General features: G+C 38.7%; 1 long non-coding RNA gene across 2 annotated transcripts in view; it reads right to left on the bottom strand.

The window, feature by feature from the left end:
- LOC132524558 (uncharacterized) overlaps positions 1-22,742 on the bottom strand; it is a 143,145-nt gene that overhangs the window by 96,539 nt on the left and 23,864 nt on the right. The gene's annotated exons all lie outside the window — the stretch shown is intronic.

The raw sequence follows: 22,742 nt of genomic DNA, 5'->3' as shown, positions 1-22,742 counted from the left end.
TTCACCCTAGCAGATCCAAGGGATACAAGCATTCTTTAAAGAAATTGCACTATGATGACGATACTGAAGTTTTTCATGGAAAAGATGAATAGTTTGTTATATCTGGCCCTTAAATATTTCAGGCAAAAGCTGTTTCTTCCATGTCACATAAGTTGCGAAGTCACAAATTACTGTTGAAAAGTTATATTAATGAGCAGATGCTCCTTGAGGAAAAAAGAAAAAAAAAGGATTCCCTTGTTGACCTTCACTCTGAAGTGAACTAGACTTCTGAATGGTCAAAAATACAAGCCCAGCTCTTGAAATTCCGTAAGAAATGTTGCTTGCGTCCTTCAAAGCTTAAAAACATCACATGAATCTACAGAATAAAACATCTCTACTGAAAGCATTTGTCTGAGAACTTGAGGACCAAGAGAATAAAATCAGCACTGATACAAAATCCACGCTGACGACACCAAATATTTAGAGAAACAAACAACAGAACGGTGCTACTGACATTCGAGATTTCTTAAGCCCCTTCCTTACTGGCGTTTCCCCACGGCAGAGGTGCTGGATTCCGCGCTCCCAAAGCCACCGCCCCCAGCCCTGTGGCGCACGCACCTCCCAGCCCTGGTTCCCGCAGCCTCCTCAGACTCTGGAGAGCCCAGTCCACGTGAGCTGCACCCCTGGGTCTTTCACATAACTGTGGTTGAAGATATTTTTCGCAAGGTTCTTTAAACAATGATTCACGTGATAAATTTCTGCCCGAGTTAGTTCCAGGAAATGTTTGGTTTCTGCAGATGTTTGTATGCTTCCGGTTGTCAGTACATGAAAACGATAGAATTCTGTGTTTCTTTTTCTTACTTGGAGCAACTAGAAAATGTGAAATCAAATATATTGTCCAAATCTCTCAACATTGACGGATGGGAATACTTAATCCTTCAATTTCTTTAAGGTGAGATTGGTTTTATTTTTATATCAAGTTACTTTACTTTTGGCCTGAAATTTGTAAGTTGCTTTAAGTGTTTGCAGAAGCAAGGAAAGTTGCAAAATGTTTAAAACAGTAAAGACATATCTAATGTTGACCTGCTTATAAGTTCCAGAAGACATTTTTAAAAAAAGAGAAAAGTACACTGAGAAGCCACAAAGGCCCAGAATTAAATTCTCTGTTATCTAAAAGATATAGAAGACTCCACAAAGAAATAAAACAGTCCTCTAGTCTCTGTTTAAGCCCGGTTAACCAGTTTGAATCCTCAAATAGGCTCTTGGTTGAACCTCCCTAGCAATATTAAAAAGTCTGAAATTTTTACGAAGTATTTTAGTAAGACAGTTCTTCAAACATTATTTTGAAAAATAAAAACGTTTTAGAAAAGTGAATTAAACTGGGTTTATGACAGGTGTACATTCTAAGTCACCTCATCCGTAAAGCAGTCCAGATTACATGTGCACACACTGCAATCGTAATCAACCAAGAACTGTTTTTAGCTCCTTCACGTCTTTTCCGTCCTGAGGTTCAGTAACAAGTGGCTCCTAATGAGTCAATAAAGGAATAAGTGACAAAAGTGTCCATCGAAATCTTGAAGGTACTTACTTATTACTATTTTTATACTCTACCTCTTTTCTCAAAGCATTTGTTACAATCTATAAAGATGCAGCCATTACAATAAAATTGTATTTTACAAATATAAAAATTCAAATAAGAGAAAAAAGCATGCAGTTACGTAGGCCATAAATGTGGGCTTACACCATCTGGTTGATAAAGCAAAAAGTGAAAGCCAATCAATTACAAAATTCACACTAGCCATGATGCAATGGTAAGTCTCAGGAGAAACAGAATTTGTCCTGCTATGCAATCTGAGAAAGATGCCTCTAGCAGATCATTATACAGTAATACACTGGGGTCTTCAATACTGTCCCTGATAGATACCTTGACTGGTTCATCCGGCAGTTTCTTAAAGCAAATAACATATACAGTAAAAATATAAAGCTCTCAGGTAATCTGAATGAGTAAAAAATAATAGCTAGAAAGTCCGTCGTAACAGAACTTTCTGTAATGATGAAAATATTCTAAACCTATACTGTCCAGTATGTGAGTCACTAGCCACATGTGGCTACTGAGCGTTTCAAACGAGGCCAGTACAACCAAGGAACTGAATTCTTAACTATATTTACTTTTAATTTTAAAAAATTTTATTTAATTTTAAAAGCTATATTAGAAGGGCAAATACCTACCCATTGGACCATACAGGTCTAAAACATTAGTTATCAAACTTTTTTTAGTAGCAGAACCATTTCTGAGTTGGCAAACATAAACCAAACCTAATACATAGAAAATTAAAATGGTATATTCTATATATTTATTATTATAAGTTCAAATTTATAATATTAATTTGTAGTCAATGTGAATATGAGTTTTCCAATGGGTGAAAACTAGAAATTGAAGGTTATAAGTGAGAGTAATAAACTCAGATCAGCCCCAGTAAACACTTCCTTCTGTATTTTGCTTGGATGCACTGTGCACTGCCCATGTGGGACTTCTCTCTACACATTCTGAGCTACCCACTTACCAAAGGCCACAAGTAGCAGCCATCTACTCAGAAAGCATAAGAAGAAAACACAGCATGCCAGCAAGGCAGTTCCAGGTATTCCTCCTCACGGGCAGAGTCCACCTAAGAGTCCATATGGCCAACCAGGAGCTATTCTCTTGGGCATTCAGATGACAGCTCAGGTGCAAGGAAATGAGAATCACAGGGTAAGTGCAGAGTCACACTGGCTTAGAAGCCTTATGTCCCAAACAGAAACCAATACCTCAAATAACTACCCAGCCACAGCTTCCAGGGTCCCCATGAAGTTCATACCCATCTCTGAAAGGTGCCCCAGGGAAGCTCAAAGCTACTGCTTCTAACCAAGAATTTAGAGTTCATGCATAGTTCCTCCCAGTCCAAATATATTTACCAAATAAAGATCATTTTTACCATAAGCAGTGTTGCCTAGTAACATGGTTGACTTTCCCCCTTATCGGGATTCAGAGAAATTAAGTAGAAAGTTCATCCAAGGTCAGGTTTGTCCTTACAGAATGGTTTAGTTAATTCTTTACCCACCTTCCTGATTAAAAAAATAATAATCCTAGCATATCAAGAATAGAAAGAACTTTCTTAATTTCACCAAAAACCTATAACAATACCATACTTAATGATTAAATAAAGTATTTCCTTTAAAAGCCAGGAAATTAGACCAAGAAGACAACTATCGCTTCTATTCAACAGCATAGAGGTCGTCAATGTAGTAAAAGAAATAAAAATGAGATATAAAATTTTAAATTAAGTGACAAAATTTCTCCAAGTGATAATTATTTATAAAGAGAATTATGAAGGCAAGCTATTAACAGTAATATAAAAACAAGTTCATCAATGTTGCTGGATATAAGGTCAATACATAGAAATGAATGTAATTCCTAGAAGTCAAAAAACACCACTTTGTAATTTAATTAGGAAAAGCTACCATTTAAAATGGCAGGACTTCCCTGGTGGCACAGTGGTTAAGAATCTGCCTGCCAATACAGGGGACACGGGTTCAAGCCTTGGTCTGGGAAGATCCCACATGCCGCGGAGCAACTAAGCCCATGCACCACAGCTACTGACCCTGCGCTCTAAAGCCCGTGAGCCACAACTACTGATCCCACGCGCCACAACTACTGAAGCCTGCGCGCCTAGAACCCATGTTCCGCAACAAGAGAAGCCACCGCAATGAGAAGCCCGTGCACAGCAACCAAGAGGAGGCCCTGCTCAGAGCAACTAGAGAAAGCCCGCATGCAACAACGAAGACCCAACTCAGCCATAAATAAATAAAACATATGTATAAAATAAATAAATAGAAACTTAAAAAAACCCCTAAGTTCATGGATAGAGCAAACAGACCTGGTGGCTGCATGTGGTACAGGGGCGGGGGGAAGCAGGGGCAAAACGGGTGAAGGTAATCAAAAAGTACAAATTTCCAGGTATAAAATGAATGTCATGGGGATGTAATGTATAGCATGGTGACTACAGTTAATAATACTGTGTTGCATATTTGAAAGTAAGAGAATGGATCTTGAAAGTTGTCATCACAAAAAAGAACTGTGTAATTATGTATGGCGATAGATGTCAACTGAACTTATTGTGGTGGTCATTTTCCAATACATAAAAAATGAAAATCATTACATTGTACACCTGAAACAAATATAATGTTATGTCAACTATGCTTCAATAAAAAAGAGAGAAAGAAAGAAAAAAGAAAGAGAAGAAAGAAAAGAAAAGGAGAGAGAAAGAAGGCAATTAAAAGCTATAAGCTAATAATAAATTTCTAGTAATAAATCTAACAAGAAAGTTTCAAGCACTTTACAGAGAAAATTACAAAGTTGAGTAAATGAAAAAACAAACCATGTTTGTGGATGGAAGACCTGATAAATATTCTTAAATGGAGTGGGATTTCAATCTGATTCTAATAAAACTCTCTACAGGGTCCTTCTTAAGAAAAAGAGAGCCAAGAATAGCCTTGACAAACTTGAAGAAGAACACAGGCAACATGCCCTCCAAAATGTTAAGACATGTTAAACCACGGTAACACAGTACAGACAACTGAAAGCAACAGAACACCCAGAAAAAGACATATATGTTTGGAAATTTGATATGTAATAGGGATAGTACTGTAAATCAGGGGAAAGAATGAACTATTGAACAGTGGTGCTAAGACATAGGTTATCTGTAAGGAAGTACAATTAAATCCCCGTTTCACACCATTGAGAAACATTATCAGGCTAATTAAAGACATAAATGTGAAAAAAATTTTGAAAACTTTTAGAAAAAAAATCTTTGCTATAATGAGGGCTTTAAAAAATAAGATACAGGGCTTCCCTGGTGGCACAGTGGTTGAGAATCTGCCTGCCAATGCAGGGGACACGGGTTCAAGCCCTGGTCTGGGAAGATCCCACATGTCGCGGAGCAACTAGGCCCGTGAGCTACAATTACTGAGCCTGTGTGTCTTGAGCCTGTGCTCCGCAACAAGAGAGGCCGCGATAGCGAGAGGCCCGCGCTCCGCGATGAAGAGTGGCCCCCGCTTGCCACAACTAGAGAAAGCCCTCGCACAGAAACGAAGACCCAACACAGCCAAAAATTAATTAATTAAAAATAGATTAATTAAATTTTTAAAAATAATAAAAAATAAGATACAAAAGTAGAAATTATAAAGTAAAAGACTAATATTACTATGTTAAAATTTTTAAAAATTCTAAACAATAAAAGATTCTTTAAACAAAATGAAAAATCAAGCCATCGACTGAGAAAAGATAGTTTAATAATCAACAAAGTTAATTTACAGAATACCAGAAAAACTCCTAAAAATCAAGAAGTAAACATAAACAACTGAATTAATAAAATAGAGAAAAACTGTGGGCAGCCAACTAATGGAAAGGAAATCTAAGTGGAAAATAAACACAAGATGTCCACACTCAGTACAATGCAATTTAACACTACAATGAGATACAATATCATACCAGACTAGCAAAATATCATATAGTAATAAAAAAATTTTAATATATTCAGCCACTTTGGAGAGCAATTTGGCAATATTTAATAAAGGTAGGGCTTCCCTGGTGGCGCAGTGGTTGAGAAGCTACCTGCTAATGGAGGGGACATGGGTTCGAGCCCTGGTCTGGGAGGATCCCACATGCCGCCGAGCAACTAGGCCCGTGATCCACAACTACTGAGCCTGAACGTCTGGAGTCTGTGCTCCGCAAAAAGAGAGCCCGCGATAGTGAGAGGCCCGCACACCGCGATGAAGAGTGGCCCCCGCTTGCCACAACTAGAGAAAGCCCTCGCACAGAAACGAAGACCCAACACAGCAAAAAGAATAAATTAATAAACTCCTACCCCCAACATCGTCTCTAAATAAATAAATAAATAAATAAAGGTAAAGAAGCTCATATCTATGACCAAGCAATTCCACTCCTGCATATGTGCACTGGAGAAAAAACTGGTACATGTCCATGAGGAGGCGTGTGTAAGAGCATTTGTTATCACTGTTTGTAACAGCAAAAAACTGGAAACAACTCAAACATGAATTAACAGGAGAACAGATAAACATATGGTGATATAGGCTTATGACGAAATACTACATATATTTAAAAGAATCAAGGACAGCTACAAATACCAAAGATAAATAAATGCTACCAAAAAAGGCAATGTTAGTTTCTGCACAGCCGAAGAAATAGTCAACAGATTGAAAAGGCAACCCAGAGTAAGAGAAAATATTTGCATATATATATCTGATAAGGCGTTAAAATCCCAACTATATAAGTATCTTCTACAACTCAATAGCAAAAAGAAAAATCATGTAACCCCCTATTTAAAGACTTTTCCTTAAAGAAGACATACAAATGGACAACAGGTATATGAAAAGATGTTCAACACTACTAATCATGAAGGAAATGTAAATCAAAATCACAATGAAATATCAGCTCGCACCCATTAGGATGGGCATTATTTTTAAAAAACAGAAATTAACAAGTGCTGACAAGTATGCGTATAAACTGGAATCCTTGTGTGCATGGTGGGAATGTAAAATAGGACAGTTGCTGTGGAAAACAGTAATCGTTGCTCCTTTAAAAAATTAAAAATAGAAGTACCATGATCCAGCAATCCCACCTGTGGATCTTTATTCAAAAGAATTGAAATTGGGATCTCATAGAGATATCTGCACTCCCATGTTCACTGCCACATTATTCACAACAGCCAAGAGGTGGAAACAACCTAAATGTCCATCAACAGGTGAATGGATAAAGAAAATGGGGTGTAAACATACAACGGAATATTATTCAGCCATAAAAAGAAGGAAGTCTTGTCATATGTGACATGGATGAACCGTGAGGACATTATGCTAAGTGAAATAAGCTAGATACAGAAGGACAGATAGTGCATGATTCCACTTATATAATAAGGTAGCTAAAGCAGTCAAACTCATAGAAGTAGAAAGTAGAACAGTGGTTGCCAGGGACTGGAGGGGAGGGGGAGATGGGAGTTGCTGTTCAGTGGGTATAGAGTTTCAGTCATGCAAGATGAAGAAGTTCTAGAGCTCTGCTGGACAACATTGCGCTGAGTTAACAATAATGTACCATACACTTAAAAATCTGTTAAGAAAGAAGATCTCATGTTACATGTTTTTTACCACAATAAAGAAAAAATGTTTGAAATCATATAAAATATTATATGTATGTATGTATACAGTTGTATACAAAGGCAGTAAGAGTATAAAATACGTGTGGAAATGTTAAACACTAAATTCAAGATAGTGGTTTCTACTAAGGAGGAAGAGAGGAGAATAGGGTCAAAAATGCTAAACAGGAAGTTTCTATTTTGTCTGTGATATTTTATTACTTAAAAAAACTAAAGCAAATATTATAACTGCTATTTGATTTTTTATTTTCTATATTTTTCTGTATGTTTGAAATATGTTATTACAGAAACAAATTTTTTGGAACCTAATAAATACGAAGAATACTTTCTTCCTTTTTAAGGAATGGGTATAGTTTGTCTTCTTTGATAACAAAAGGTTCCATAGGGAAGGATGGGCCTGAAATTATAGCAAAATTGAGTTTGTGTGTGTGTTCACTCTTCTCAGAAGAGAAGCCACAGACTTCATCAAAGGGGTCTGTGACTTAAAATGTTAAGAACCACGAACATAATTGATGATATCTGCCATTTTCCAGCAGGAGATAATTAAAAAACAGAACCATTGGGTACCATCTGAAGAAAATGAAAATACCAACTCAGAAAGATAGATGTACTCCTGGGTTCACTGCAGCATTATTTACAGCAGCCAAGATATGGAAACAACCTAAGTGTCCACTGATGAATAAATGGATAAAGAAAATAAATAAATAGTATATACACACAATGTAATATTATTCAGCCATGAAAAAGAGTGAAATTTTATGACAACATGGATGGACCTCGAGGGCATTATGCTAAGTGAAATAAGTCAGACAGAGAAAGACAAATACTGCATGACCTCACATACATGTGCAATCTAAAAAAACAAACACCAAGCTCACAGATACGGAGAACAGATTGGTGGCTGCCAGAGGTGAGGGGCAGCGGGTGGGCAAAATGGGTAAAGGGGGCCAAAAGGTACAAACTTCCGGTTTTAAAATAAATAAGCACTGAAGATGTATCGATAACGTACAGCATGACAACCACAGTTAATAATATCGTAGTGCATATTTGAAAGTTGCTACGAAAGTAAATCTTAAAAGTTCTCATCACAAGAAAAAAAAAATCTGTATGGTGACAGATGCTAATGCGACTTACTGTTGTGATCACTTCCCAATACATGCAAATATCAAATCATTATGTTGTACACCTGAAATTAATATAATGTCTGTCAATTATACCTAAAAAAAAAAACCAGAACCAAATCTGAATTTAAATCAATCAGCATGTTTCTCACCTTTTTCTTAGTTCTGATTTTCTGTTACATGCTTTTTCATTTTATGTATTTTTGCTGTAGAGTTGCCTCAGACTCTCTCTGAAGAAAGGCAAGCTATCAATAAAAGAAACACCCTTTAAGAAATCCCACCAAATCTACGTAAAAAACACGAAATAGAAGAATCATTTGGAATAAATGTAAACACTGACACAGCAGCCTTGGGATCAGGTGTGAAGACAAATGGCTCCATTACTAACTTTAATAGGAAAGGCTACACAGAAGGGATACAAACACAGGGCAGGCTATGTCCGGGTTCTCAACTCCTTTTTGGCCACAAAAAAACCAAATGCCTAAGGCATATGACAGTTAACAGGAGCAGGTCAGAATCTGGGGGTAGGAAGTATATTGTTGAGAAAAAATTCCCCCACATGATTCTGCTACACTTTCCCCACATCCCACCACTAAAGCCCCCAATCCCTGCCCCAGTTGAGATCACTGGGTTGAATTTATTCTTTTAAATTGTTCAACACTTAACAAATAGTTTATTGAGCACCTACTCTATAACTGTCATGAAGCGAGTATTTTTGTACTTCTGCACAGTTAGAGATTTCTGCGAAAATTTACTGGGACCTGGGTTAAAGGACAAGCCTTAAAACTTAAAAAATGACTAAATAGATAGTAAAAGATTGATCTTCCCTGAGGTATGTGTTCACATTTCAGAAGGATGATGAAACCAGGGTCATGGAGACATTCCAGAGTTACAAACTCAGAGCCTCTTGTCTTAGGTTACTGACGTAAGTAATAATCTATCCCTGCCTCAGGAACCCTGTGTCTACTTTCAGGGTAATATGAACAAATATAGATATTAAAAACTTATCAGTCACCAGGCACCAGGCTAGTTCCTAAGAGCACAACTGTAAGAGAAAGTTCCTGCTCTCTCAGAGCTTGTGGTCAATTGTGGTACCAACAGTGATCCATCACAGCACAGTATAGCAAGTCCATGACAGGAGACGTACATGGAGCTGTGAGAGACTGGAGAATCTAAACTGAGACTGAAGTGGGAGGAGTTAGCCAAATACCTCTGTCTGCAAATCAAAGAAAATCCCCAAACAGAGATTCTGTTAGAAAAGAAGAGAGTGGTGAAAGGTCGCAGGGAAAGCAGCCAGTAGGATGTGCTACAGTCATTAAGGTAATATTTCCCTTTTTAGAATATTATATTTAGCACTAACAGGAAAGACAGAGAAATAAAAGACCACCTTATTCTTTTTTTTTTTTTTACATTTTGCATAGTTTTAATATATATTCAAAAACCATGAAAACAAAATAGTTTTGTTCAGAGACTTACAACAATCCTTCACGTTATAGACAGCAACCCTCTCCCTGGTATCATTCTGAATTCCCAGCTGTCCCCTTCAGAATAATTCTCTCTCTAATTGTAAGCATCTTACAACATCAGTTATGCATTGTAACACGTCATTTAAAATTAATTATTTATTTAAAATTATTTCTCCTTAGGTTAGAATTAAGGCATTATATAGGTTATTTTTGGATACAGTTCTTTTATCAGATAAATATATTGCAAATATTTTCTCCTAGTTCATGGCTTATCTTTTAATTCTCTTAACAGCTTTTTGAAGAACAGATGATTTTAATCCTGACCAAAATATAAATTAGGCTTAATATTCAGTGTTTTTGGTATTCTGCAAAAAGTGTGCCTATTCAAAGCCCACAAGGATGTTCTCCTGTTCCCTTCTAGAATTTTTATGATTTTGCCCTTATGTTTAGGTCTATGGTATATTTTAATTAAATTTTATGTCTGGCATGGGAGGAGGATTTTTGTTTGTTTATTAGTTTTTGGTATAGGATGTCTACTTGTTCCAGGAGCATTTATTAAAAACATAAAGCTCTCTGCCATTGAATTACCTTAAAGTTTGTTAAAAATCAATAGCTTACATATGTATAGCTCTGTTTCTGTACTCTTTCTTCTGTTATGTTGCTCTATGCTTCTCCTTACATAAACACCATGTTGTTTACTGTGGCTTTATATTGTCTTGACATTAGGTGGGTGTAACTCATCTAACTTTATTTTTCTTTTTCAAGACTGTTTTAGCTCTTCTGGGATCAATACATTTTGACATAAATATAAGCATTTAAGCATGATCTTGTCAATTCCTAGAAAAGGCATGTTAGGATTTTGATTAGGATGGCCTTCAATGTATATAGATCAAGTTGGGAAGAAATGGGCATCTTAACAATATTGAGTCTTCCAAACCATGAACATGTGTCTGGGTCTTTTGGGTTTGAAAAAAAAGGTTTCTAGTCAGAGGACACACGTGACCAAAACTATTTCTGATGAAAACTCTAGTTTTCAATAAATAGAATGGACTGGAGGAAAATGAGACCAAAAGTGTCATCAATTAAGAAGCTACTGAAATCATCCAAGCCCAAGGTAGTCAGGGCCTAGATCCAGAGGTTCAAGAACTAAAAACCAGAAGTACAATTTTAAAAAGTGCATTAGTAAGAATACACTTTGCTTACTTTATTTACAAACAACGTCACAAGCATATAAAGAAGCAGCGTTGCATATTTTCAACTCATTTATCACTGCATTATGAAAACTAGGATGATGATCTAGTTTATCTGTTCCTAAATTTTAAGTTTTTACAGCACATCAACTGGGCTTTTTACCCTAGGTTTCTTTTTCAACTCCAACAGGAAAGATGCATGAACCTGAGTCCTTCAGAATCACGGTCTCTGTGGCCTCCTAGTGCTGGCCGTCGATAATGACAGCTTCTGTAGCAAATTCTCTATGAAAACAGGAGAGACTCATTCTGTCCTCTAGTTTTTCTTCTACACATAGATAAAGTAATTATGACATCCCCCCAAATAACATCTCAGACACTATTCACAAGCATACCAGGTCTACGATGGAGGTAAACAAAACATCCACAAAGCTTAGAGTCACTGGATCATTCATGCTTAGGTCTCCAACATTATTTCTTCCAACAATCTCCGAGAAGCTACTGCCAAGGGTTTTTTCTGTTTTATTTTTGTTTCAAACAAAATTTTAATTAATGTCTGCTCATATCTTCTATGCCATTTATTCTGTATTTCACCCTGGCAACTTTATGTATCCACTCTCCTTCTATGACTATTCACTATAAAAGATAACCAGTGCTTCCACCTGTCAAAAGACTCAAGTAAATTTCCCTACAAAGAATCTCTGATCTTCTGGATGGACTGAGGGTATTGCTAGCTTGTGATGCATGCTTGACACAGCTTTTGCTGACTAGCAGTCTTGGTCACATACAAGTGGGGCTCCACTTCCAGCCAGACCTTGAGTCCCATGCCGCCCTGGGGTAGAGACGCTCCAGCTACCCAAGAAAAGACCACCAAGGTCAGATAGGAGGACTGTGTGCTGGCTGGCAGTGCTGTCCACTAAGGATGTGATCAGCACAAAATATCCAGATGTCTGTTTCATGCAACCATAAAGTTTTAAAGATACAAGTAGCGTAAGTCTCCATGTCGTCTGGACCTTTCACACCATAAATGACAAAATATTTTAGCTGAAGAGTTAAACAACAGGGTCAAGGTCACATACCCTAACTATATTTAGACATCTGGGGAAGAGTTTAGGGAGGAATAAGTGACAAATACATAAACTCTAAGTAAGCAAACATCTTCTCTCCAAAAAAAGACAATTATTAACACCAGGGAAAACAAAAAGCTGTGTTGGAAAGAAAAAGTAACCACGGATTATATGCCTCAGCTGTGAATAATGTTTTCATGGTCATAATAATGTAAACACTGATTATTATTCAAAATTTAATTATAACAAGAAGGTAGGAGGGTTCTGCATATAGAGTGAGGGTGCATAAGAAAGATAAAACCTCTTCCCCTATCATGAGAAGTCAAAGGTAATGCCTAAGACTGAAAAATTAAAACTGGAAAAAGAGCAACATGCTATTTGGAGATCTGGAGGTAAATAACAAAACAATCAGGTCTCAGAGTTGAACTTCAGAGAGCAGGGACTGGGGTGGGGGTAAGAGTTGGGAGACTGCTGAGTTTTGTAACAAGCCTTGTACAACCCCTGGACTCTTTGAATTCTGTGCATGTATAACTGAGATTAAAATTAAATCTAGAGACTAGAACCTAGGATTTCTCACTGTGTAATTTTTTTAAAATTACGTATTTTTTTCACTCAAAGAAAACAGAGAAAACACTGATATTTTAACTAAACAATTTAATTTTATATTGTCTTGTTGTGACTATTGTGTCTTCATTTTATGGGAAAAAAATCAATAAATCAAATATTCACCAGCTGAATTGGAGACATATGAACCTGTACTAGGTGCTGGGAAAACAAATACTAATAAGACCTTCCCTGCAAAGAGTCACTCTGTTTTAGAGAAACAAACACACAAATAACCCAAAAGCAATGAGATAAGCACCCTAACACTTAACTGTTCTGTGAGCCTTGGTTTCCTCATTTGCAAAACGCCTCATCAGGTTTTCGTGAATATTTAATGATTCAGTACATATAAAGTTCTTGGAACACTGCCTGGCAGATCATAAGAAAAATAAGGTCAAAAGACAAACCTTTGCCTGCCTGATTTTAAAGCCCACGTTCATTCCACTACATCACGCTTCTAAAATAATCCTATTCTTTTCAAAAACAAAAAATTTTTCCTCCTCCAAATGGTATCCAGTAAATGGACAAATTGTGACTCATTACATATGCAGATGTAGGTGTAGAATAAAATCTGAGGATAAAAGAACTTTCCTAGTTCTTTTTTTTTTTTTTTTTTTTGCAGTACGCGGGCCTCTCACTGTTGTGGGCTCTCCCATTGTGGAGCACAGGATCTGGACACGCAGGCTCAGCGGCCACGGCTCACGGGCCCAGCTGCTCCGCGGCATGTGGGATCTTCCCGGACCGGGGCATGAACCCACGTCCCCTGCATCGGCAGACGGACTCTCAACCACTGCGCCACCAGGGAAGCCCCCTAGCTCTTTTTTTTCCTGGTTATTTTTAATTATTTACAAATATTTGGTTTATTTAGGAATAGTCCCCTAATATGTCTTAGGAGTTAGGCATGATTAAAAATGAAGTTCTTGATTTATCAAGAAGTAAAATGTAGTAGCGATCTGCAACCAGAAAGTAAATTATTTGGCATGATTAAAAATGAAGTTCTTGGGACTTCCCTGGTGGTACAGTGGTTGAGAATCTACCTGTCAATGCAGGCGACACAGGTTCCATCCCTGGTTCAGGAAGATCCCACATGCCACGGAGCAACTAAGCCCATGCGCCACAACTACTGAGCTTGCGCTCTAGAGCCCGCAAGCCACAACTACTGAGCCCACGCACTGCAACTACTGAAGCCTGAGAGCCACAACTACTGAGCCCACGTGCTACAACTACTGAAGCCCACATGCCTAGAGCCTGTGCTCTGCAACAAGAGAAGCCACAGCAATGAGAAGCCCACGCACCACAATAAAGACCCAACGCAGCCAAAAAAAAAAGAAGTTCTTGATTTATCAAGAAGTAAAATGTAGTAGTGATCTTCAACCAGAAAGGAAATTATTTATCACTAGATGGAACTGTGCTGGATAATATTTTTTATTATTTTGTCTTGTTTCTTTTAGCTCGAGGTTCAAATTACTTATCAAATTAAAAGAATTCTTTCAAGAGAAGAAGGTAAGATTATATTACTCCTGTTTTATCTCATAGCTTTGAAAATAAAGATATAGTTTAATGGAAAAGGAAACAATGATATAAATCAAGTTAAACTCTATTTTTAAACTATTCTGGTATCTTAAATAACTCTTCTGATATCTTCTAAGCAGAAATAATTCTGAATGTCTCTCTTGTTTACAATACAACAAACAAGTACAGGAACCTGTGCTGGTTTGTACTGTATCAACTCGACTTAGGTGGAACTACATTTCCCAGAATCCCTGGCCACAAATGGCTCCAGGCAGAGTTGGCCAAAAGAGGAATTCACTTCAGACGGAGGAGGAAGAGGAACTGCGGCAGCCGCTGATTCTCTCTTCTTGGTTAGATGTGGTGACAGACACCGATGCCAGCTCGTCCTCACACCCCTCTGGTCCGTGTCCATCTGTTTTTCCCAAACACTAAACTGACTGACCAACAAAGACCCCAGGCCCACACCAGATGCTTGGCAGGAGACAGAGAGGTGGCATTCTGGAAATATTTAATTATTGACCAATAATGTTTAGTAAGCTGTAATAATGCAGTAAACGAGTTAAGCTCCTCCTCACACAGTAGCTTCAATGTATTGATAATGTTCTACTAATTTATAGATTTATATAACCTTTTGCATGTATCAAATATTATATAACTTTTTTTAAAGAATAAAGCACGAGACAGGGCAATCAGTGATATTAAACATTTACAGATATTTAAATAAGTTGAGACCACAATGTCTGAACAAAATAGTGAGCTAATCTTCATCTCCACCACTTCTTTATTTACCAAATTATTATTTAGCAGTTTCATTCATTGTGCATGAAAACTCTCCAACATCTAAAGCCACCTATCTTTAATAGTCAGCCAAACTCCTGAGTTTGACAGCTAACCACCCAGATGGCTTCTTAGTCTGTTTTGTTTTCAGAACTGAAAAAGTAGATCTAGTGCTAGAACCCATGACAGGTGTATACAACAGGCTCAATAACTGTGTGTTAAAAAGAGTTGATGAGTTAAGTCATTTTCATATTGGTATCAGTCTGATTCAACTCTCGTAGCATCTGAGTTATCACAAGGTAATAAAACAAAACATCAAAGAAGATAAATATAATTGCTAGTCCACTTTTGTGGATTAAAAAAAATAATAAGATTCTGTGTTCTGTCCTGTTATTTCTTGTGCTTATCTCTGGCAATGTCATTCAAAGTCATACAGTCTGGATGATTGCTTCCATATAGATAACTCCCCAAGTCCTATCTCTAACACTGAACTTCCAGCAAAGTCATAATGCCCTAGACCCATAGGGCAGCATTCTGTTCAACTGTGTGTGTTGCCAGTGTTTACAGAGGACTTCCTAAGTTCCTGAGTTTACAAACTATTATCTCCAGCACTCCTATGAAATAGGTACTACTACACAGATCCTGGTGTTGACATGTACTAGGTGTGTAACCTTGGAAGGCTTAAAGAAATCGAGCAGCTTTTTCCAAGGTTATGTATCTAGAACATGTCAAAACCAGGATCTGAACCCAGGTTGGGTCTGACTGCAGAACCCAAGTTCCCAACCCTCAGTCCATTCTCCCCTGCCATTAGATCAACTTGAGAATAATGTCTGCCTCTGATTTCATCGTAGTATCCACCCAAAGCAGGCAACGCACTTGTATTTAGTTTGTGTCAAGAGTTATCTGTTGGGGCTTCCCTGGTGGTGCAATGGTTAAGAATCTGCCTGCCAATGCAAGGGACACAGGTTTGAGCCCTGGTCCGGGAAGATCCCACATGCCGCGGAGCAACTAAGCCCGTGCGCCACAATTACTGAGCCTGTGCTCTAGGGCCTGTGTGCCACAACTCCTGAGCCCACATGCCACAGCTACTGAAGCCCATGTGCCTAGAGCCCGTGCTCCTCAACAAGAGAAGCCACTGCAACGAGAAGCCCGTGCACCGCAACGAAGAGTAGCTCCCGCTCGTCACAACTAGAGAAAGGCCACGCGCAGCAAGGAAGACCCAATGCAGCCCAAATAAATAAAATTTATTAAAAAAAAAAAAAGGGTTATCTGTTGACTAAACATATCCTGATTGAGGAAGTTAGCTAAGGTGTTGCCTGATATCAAAGAATAATTCCTGCTCCAAATTAGAGAATGCTCTACTAAGTTTCATAAAACATAACAACAGTGCAGACAATGAAGACAAAAACCAGAGGATAATAAACTAAAGTCATGTAACCTCTATACCTCAAACTTATCCCACTGTTTAGGATTTCACCTACACTAAGGACAATCATGTTATATTATCATATCTCCAGGTTCTACATTCCATGTTTCCTACTGGGGTTCCTTCCCAAATGAATGAATAAACTCCAGATCTCTACCCTTCCTGGACCTATGGCAGTTTAAGTGGGCCAAATCCAGCCATGTTCTGAGAGAGGATAATTAGAGAATAATTTTTAAGGATCAAATGCTATACAAAAAAAAGGGTACTTTTCTGCCCCCCTGAGATTTCACACTTGGGTTTTGTCACCTTACCTGAATTAAATGTATCGGAGTTCTGTCCTGTGAAGACATCATATCCTGCTCTCTCTCTTGTCTGCTAACAGGAATCCCCTACTTGGTACTCCATAGTGAATAACAGACTTGAGAGTTTGTTCAAATACACCAAAAATATTTACTACGTGTGTATCTCGGGAATACAAATGCTATCCATTTGGATTAAGTTTTAAGCACAACAGTCTCACAGTATGTAATTTCATGGTAGGTTTAGAACATTAAAAAGACTCTCCTAAAAAAAAAAAAAAAAAAAAAAAAAGACTCTCCCAGGCCTTCCACGATATTCCCTTTCCTCTGGGCGGCAATTCCCTGGAGTCAGTACTCTCTGTTAGGCCATCTACCTCCACTCCCAGATGCAGCCTGAGCTCTCCTCTCAAGTCCCGAGGTAAAGAGAGTGAGTCCTTTTCCCTCTGGGCCCCAGATCTAGTCCTCTCAGTTCAAAAGCTTTCTCCTCAGCCACTGGACCCCACCACCTAACCACTCGGGTGTCCCCCTTCCAAAGAATTCCTTCTCCTTGAGCATATTCTCAGCCCCACTCCTGTTCTCTTTAGCCTGGGTCCTTGCTAGAAGTCGGTTTTTTCTACAACTCTCTCCTCCCAGCATCACGCACTCACCTGACTCAGCAAGGGTCACACCAATTGCATACTTTAAAGATTTTTCTATATCTTGAGCATTGTTTTCTTTTACATCTGAACAAAACAGTAAGGCATGAACATTTGACTACAGTTTAAGTCCCTGACTCTAGGTAGGGAAGTGCTCGCTTTATCCGTGACGTTTACGATGAGAAATTTTTTGCTACAGATATTAATTAGTTGCTTTTAAATATATGCAGTCAGAACAAGAGAAGAGCCCTGAAATAAAGCAGAAGAGATCAGGTACTTCTTAATCACCTGGATACTAAAACACTTAAATGTACCACTGATGGGGGTTGTAAAATTTCTAATTCTGTCAATCTTCAAGAAAAAAATAAAAAATAAAATGGAGAGAAAACAATTATCTGTCTTTGATGATTTGGTATCATTTGCCTGAAGGAAGAACTTAGAGTGTCTGATAGTCCCTCTGACTTATTGTTTTCATCATTACTTTCGAAGGTAATTTGATCCACTCTAATAGTCCCAGGGAACCACTTATCCTTTTCCAAGCATCCACTATAAGACTGAACCTGGCTTTGGTACTCCTCTTTCTTTAAACTCACTCCAAAAATGGGCTTCAGAGAATGACTTTTCTAAAGTCAACACAAACTTCGGACTTCGGGTCTCTATAACAACTGGTCACAGAATGCGGATGAAACTCAAAAACTCAGTGGTGCTCTCAAAGTTTTCAAAGCAAAACAATGAACAAAGATGCAGAAATAGAGTGAAGTTAAGTCAGAAAGAGAAAGACAAATACCGTATGCCCACACGTATATATGGAATTTAAGAAAAAAAAAATGTCATGAAGAACCTAGGGGTAAGAAGGGAATAAAGACACAGACCTACTAGACAATGAACTTGAGGATATGGGGAGGGGGAAGGGTAAGCTGTGACAAAGTGAGAGAGTGGCATGGACATATATACACTACCAAACGTAAAATAGATAGCTAGTGGGAAGCAGCCGCATGGCACAGGAGATCAGTTCCGGTGCTTTGTGACCACCTAGAGGGGTGGGATAGGGAGGGTGGGAGGGAGGGAGACGCAAGAGGGAAGAGATATGGGAACATATGTATATGTATAACTGATTCACTTTGTTATAAAGAAGAAACTAACACACCATTGTAAAGCAATTATACTCCAATAAAGATGTAAAAAAAAAAAAAGATGCAGAAATAAGCACAGCCTTCAAATGACACTGAAGCCCACTGGCTTACTTCCATGAAGCTCCCGAGTTCTAGAAATTACCGTTCTGTAAATGACTTTTTTTACTTTGTCAGGATCATCCACTCAAACAACCTTGGTATGTCACCATCAGTGCTTAGATCTTTAAAAAAAACGTCTTTCACTGGCACAGGATAGAAGATTCAAGAATTCAGAGAAACATTCATAGGTTAAAATATCTTCAAGGCATGTATCAGATTGTGGCTTTCAGCATCAAATACTGTAGTCAGATTTCTTGAATAATGTTTTGTGAGATCCTTAAAAATGAATGGTTATACATTTTTCATTTTTAAATAAAAATTTTCTCATTTCCTGCTTGTGATTAGGGTTGAAATATAAATTCAGTCCAAAAAAGTATTTTCCTTCAAAAATCTACGCTATAAATCTATCAACTTAGTTCTGTAAACTACCTCAGATAAATTCCAAGTTGGACAAATACACCAGATAACATCAATAAATAACTGTTATTTATATTAATTATACCAGTGATTCTCCACTTTGGGCAAATGTTTGATTCTGTTCTTAAAAGCTTAAATACAAAACAGCGGGAGTTTAATGTTACGAGGAGCCAAGGACATTTGCTGAACACCAGGAAAACTTTAAAAAGCACATCTTCATTCAGTTCAAAGCAAAGAGATTTGACTCCTTCAGAATAATAGAAGTGGAGACAGGACTACAGAGAGACTGCAGGGTTTTAAAAAGAGCATGGAGCCTGGCATCAGGAGGACCAGGATTTGAATCCTGGCTCAGTTACGCGCCAGCTGTGTGTCCTCGGCCAAGCTTCTTCAGCTCTCTGAAACTCAGTTTCTTCCGCTGCAGAGTAACAGGAGTATCCACCTCCCAGAGCTGTTGGGAAGACTGAGTCAGACAAAGCATTTGCAACCAGTACAGCACCTGACACACGGTACATGCGACGAATTCCGTTCTTCTGCCTGCCTCTCCCCTGTAAAACCAATGCGGCGGGTCTTGAGAACTTAGAATGGCCGTGGAATAGTTGCATTCTTTAAAAAAAAAAAATGTGTTTAAATCATATTTTAAGAATACTGATGGGGATGTTGACACAACGTGGATGAAGCTTGAAGACATTATGCTAAGTGGAATAAGCCAGTCACAAAAGGACAAATACTGTATGATTCCTCTGATATCAGGTCCCTAGAGCAGTTAAATTCATAGAGATAGTAAGTACAACAGTGGCTGCCCGGGGCTGGGGGCAGGGGTAAATGAGTTGGTGTTTAATGGGTTTCAGTGGGGAAGACAAAAAGGTTCTGGTGATGGATGGTGGTGACAGTTGCAAAACAATCTAAATGTTCTTAATGTCACAAAACTATACACCTAAAAATGGTTAAAATGATCAATTCTATATATATTTTACCACACAGAGACTACTGAAAAGTACTTGTTATTTAAAAGAACCTTATAATAAGTTCTTTTGACAAAAGAATTATTTATAGTTAAATAAATAGTCATGTTGTAGTTTACTTGTTCCAGCTCCCAGGCTAAGGAGAGCAGTATGGGAGAAAACTCAAGCACCTCTCCCATTGGGTGGAAAAACTTGCTTTCCACTTCAGCCAGGCCCTCGCTGCTGGGCGATACCCCACAACCTGTCCCTAGTCAGCTATCTCTTAATTCCTACAATTGCTGTTCCAAGCATGTGCAGACATTCAGACCGTCAAATACCTATACTACCTTATGCCAAAATAAAGACCCTCCCTCTACCCTTTTTCCGTAATCTACCTCCTGTTTCAAATTGTTTTTTAAGATGGCCTATACATACTCACTGCCTGTACTCATTAATGCCCACTGCACTTAGCCACTGGAATGAAGTTTCTAATGCCAGTATTACAATTTTTATCACTGAGAGCCTCTGACTTGACCAAATCCAATGGCGTCATTCTACTTCTCATCCCAACTTGACCTCTTATAGTGGCATCTGATACTGAGTACTTCCCTTTTTGAATCTGTTCTTCGATGGGCTTTTCCTGCCCTCTTAATGCTGCAATGTCCAGAGGTCCTCTGCTTGGCCCGCTCAGGTAGCTCCCCTTTTGTAATCTCACCCATTCACACACATATGACTCCACCCTCCACAACTTTCTCTCCTAAACTTTGGAGTCACGTTTCCAACGGTCTGCTAGTTGTTGCCATTTAGATGCCCCCTTCTCGGATGTCCAAAACCAAATCCAAGCTTCCTTTCTACTCTCTCATCCAATGGCTAGAGGATTAAAAAAATCTATAGCCATTTGCTGTTCTTCCATCTCTCTCACAACTGCTATATGGAGCTCCAGTCAATAAGCCTCACAAACTCTACTTCCCAAAGCACACTCCACACTGCCTCCCCCCGCTCATCGCCACTGTCAGGGCCCTAATCCAGGCCCTTCATCTCGCTCATCTGGACCACTGCTCACTGCACCAATCTCCTAACCAGTCTATTCTCTTCAGTTTTCTCCCTTCCAGTCCAATTTTCACACTGCTGCCAGGACATTCTTCTAAAATGTGAATCTGTGCCATTCCTTTGATTTTAAAACCTCCAATGGTTCCCCACAGTCAACAGGGCCAACACCAGATACTAGGACTACAGACACAGCTCCTTCCAATCTCATTTCCCACCACGTGCCCACTCCCCAACTCCCATGAGCCTCAAGCTCCTTTTCAACGTCTCAAGAAATGATCCTCGGACCTCTATGGCTGGTACATGCTCTTCCTTCTTCTACACATGGTGAGCAGCTACATATCCACTTCCCAACCTCCCCAGGCCGAAGTGATCACAGGCTTCCGGTCTGTCTGTGAGGCCTCTGCTGCAACACTTAACACACAACATCTCATTTACTCTGCTCTTGCTCCCAAGCCATCACTGAAACCTACTTGGCGGAGCACCTCAAGATCAGGAACTCCACACCCCACTCGTTTTTCCATCCACCCCAGATTCTCTATGGCTCACGTGATCTGTCTCCCTAGTCAACGGATCTCCTGACCATCAAGGCGCAGCGACTCCACTGCCATGCTGATGTACCATGGTGAGTGTGTCTACTACAAGGCGTGGAAATCATTCATTTGTTCATTCCACTAACACTTTTTAGACATGGGGATACACAGATGAGTAAGACTTGACACATTCCACTGAGGAGTTCATGCTCTAGTAGGGAAAACAAACACATAAACAGACATTTATATAACATGTTGGAGGAGCCCAGTGACAGAGTGATTCCCAGGACATTCTGGAGTGGAGGGGCCCAGAGGAGGACAATGAACCCAGCAAGTGGGGGGAACTGGGTATGAGAGAGGCCACTGGATGAAGCTTCTGGGACTGATGGTGCCCAAAGTGAGTCTCAGAGAACATTAGGGAAAGAGGAAGGGATAGGACAGGTGGGAGACAGGAGAAGGAAAATACAGCAATTAACCACACTAACTTTTTGTCCACTGCCCAAGTACAAGTAGTAAAAGTCACAAGACAGTCCTCGCAAATATATCCAGACATTTAATTGTGAAAACAAACAACAAAATTGTCAACCTCCCAGGACACTCTTTCTCACTCCCTTTTTGTCTGTCCCTCTCTCTCATACCCACTGACACAAGAAATACTTAATACATGTAATGAAAAATATATGTAAGACCGGTCATGGCAGTATTGACATGTTTAGAGCCCATGTTTTCATGGCCGCTTCAATAGTCACTTCTTATCTGTGCTCTCCATGCCAAAGTTTCTCAGATTTCCCTCACTCCTGCTGGCCTTCTCCCCAACTCCCTGACCCTTTCAGCTCTTCCTGGGCTCACCTTCCACGCACAATGCAGAACTAGGATACATCATTTAATGTTGCCCTATTTATTCAAATATGACGTTACCATTCAGTCAGATCTTTTTGTGCTAAAAAGAATTTATCAATACTTTTCTTCATAGCATAAAGTCTACACTTTAATTTAGAAGCACAGTTACTATTGATATACTGGTTTCGTTTCTTTAGTTCTTCAGAAGACCCAAAGTTATTCTTAAAGGAAAAAGAGCCCTATCAGAAAAAAAATTGAAATAATCATCATCACACATTTCTCTGCTATATGAGCAGAGAAAGCTCAGATTTCATTTCTGGCTATGTCGGTGTTTTACTACATAATTCCTTGGTCCATCTGATCTCAAATCCTTATAGAAATCTTGATATATACTATCTCACATAAAGTAATTTTTAAAATATTTTCACGTTTTTGTTCCATCTTTTTGACAATTA

This window comes from Lagenorhynchus albirostris, chromosome 8 (assembly GCF_949774975.1).
Source record: "Lagenorhynchus albirostris chromosome 8, mLagAlb1.1, whole genome shotgun sequence".
Classification (NCBI taxonomy): domain Eukaryota; kingdom Metazoa; phylum Chordata; class Mammalia; order Artiodactyla; family Delphinidae; genus Lagenorhynchus; species Lagenorhynchus albirostris.
The sequence above is the reverse complement of the archived record's forward strand: the minus strand, read 5'-3'. Positions and strand labels throughout refer to the sequence as shown.